Below are 2,052 nucleotides of genomic sequence, written 5' to 3' on the forward strand. Positions count from 1 at the left end.
AAGACATTTCCTTGATCACCACAGGCCCAGGGTGCCACTTAATATCCCTTCGCAGATTTCTCAAAGACAGAGTTTCCAAACTGGGCAATGTAGAGTAAGTTTTAACTCTGTGACGTGAATACACACATTAGAGAGCAGTTTCTTGGAAGGCTTCTTTCTGGCTTTTATTTGAGGATATTTCAGTTTTTGCCATAGTCCTCAATACATTCCAAAATATCACTTTTTCAGTTTTACAGGAACAGTGTTCAAACACTGCCTTATGAGAAAAGAGGTATAACACCCTGAGTGGAATGCGCACATCACAAAGCAGTATCTCAGAAATCTCTCCGGTTTTTGTTTGAAGATATTTTGATTTTCCCCTGAGTGTTGAATGTGCTCCCGAATGTCCCTTAGCTGAACCGTCCATGACAGTGTTTCCAAGCTGCATAAGGTAAAGAAAGCTTTATCTATATGAGATGAATGAACATTGCGAAAAGCAGATCCACAGAAAGCTTCTTTCCAGTTTCTATCTGAAGATATTTCCTTTTTCACCATAGTCCTGAATGTGCTCCCAAATGTCCCTTCATGGATCCGTCCATGACAGAGTTTCCAAGCAGCGTAATGTAAAGAAACTTTTATCTATGTGAGATGAATACACCTAGCACAGAGCAGTTTCATAGAAAGCTTCTTTCCGGTTTTTATCTGAGGCTATTTCCCTTTTCTACATATGCGTCAATATGATCCCAAATATCCCTTGGTACCTTTATCTCCAAAAGTATTTAAGCAATGCTGTATGAGAAGAGAGGTATAACACTGTGAGTGGAATGCACATGTCACAAAGCAGTTTCTCAGAAAGCTTCTCTTCAGTTTTATCTGAAGAGATTTCTTTTTTCACCGTAGACCTGAATGTGCTCCCGAATGTCCCTTCGCGGAACCAAACATGATGGAGTTTCCAAACTACATAATATAAATAAAGTTTTATCTATGTGAAATGAATAAATATATCTATCATAAAGTAGTTTCCCAGAAATCTTCTTTCCAGTTTTTGTCTGAGTGTATTTCGTTTTTCACCGTAGCCACCCATATACTCCCGAATGTCCCCTGGTAGCCTTTTTCCAAAAGGGATTCCCTAATCCTCCATGAAAAGAAAGGTATAACTCAGTGAGTGGAATGCGTACGTCACAAAGCAGCTCCTCAGAAAACTTTTCTCCAGTTTCTATCTGAAGATATTTCCGTTTTCACCATAAACCACAAAGCGTGACCGAGTATCCCTTCGCAGACAAAACAAACACAATGGTGTAATACAGTTCAATGAAAAGAGAAGCTTAACTGTGCGAGTGGAATTCACACAATCCAGAGCAGTTTCACAGGAAGCTTACTTCTGGTTTTTATCTGAGGGTATTGCTTTTTCAGCATATTATAAAGAAGATTCCCAAATGTCCTTTCACAGATTCCACAGAAACAGGGATTTCCAACTGTTCATTCCAAAGAATGATTTAACTCCATGAGATGAATACACACATCACAAAACAGTTGCTCAGAAAGCTTCTCTCCAGTTTTCAATGGAAGATATTTCCATGTTCGCCACAGGCCTCTGGTCGCCACTTAATATCCCTTTGAAGATTCCTCAAAGACAGAGTTTCCAAACTGGACAATGCAGAGAAAGCTTTAACTCTGTGAAATGAATGCATATGTCAGAGAGCAGTTTCTTGGAACGCTTCTTTCTGGGTTTTATTTGAGGATATTTCACTTTCACCATAGTCTTCAATGTGCTCTGAAATATCATTTGTTCAGTTTTACAGGAATGGTGTTCATACACAGCCATATGGAAAAGAGGTATAACTCCCTGAGGGGAATGCACACATCACCAAGCAGTTTCTCAGGAAGCCTCTCTCCAGTTTTTATCTGAAGATATTTCCTTTTTCACCATAGGACTGACTGTGCTCCTGAATTTCCCTTCACGGATCTGTCTTGACGGAGTTTCCAAACTGTGTAATCTAAAGAAAGTTTTATCTATGTGAGATGAATATATATATATATTCATATATATATTTATATATTCATATATATATA

This window comes from Mandrillus leucophaeus, unplaced genomic scaffold (genome assembly GCF_000951045.1).
Source record: "Mandrillus leucophaeus isolate KB7577 unplaced genomic scaffold, Mleu.le_1.0 Scaffold1252, whole genome shotgun sequence".
NCBI lineage: Eukaryota > Metazoa > Chordata > Mammalia > Primates > Cercopithecidae > Mandrillus > Mandrillus leucophaeus.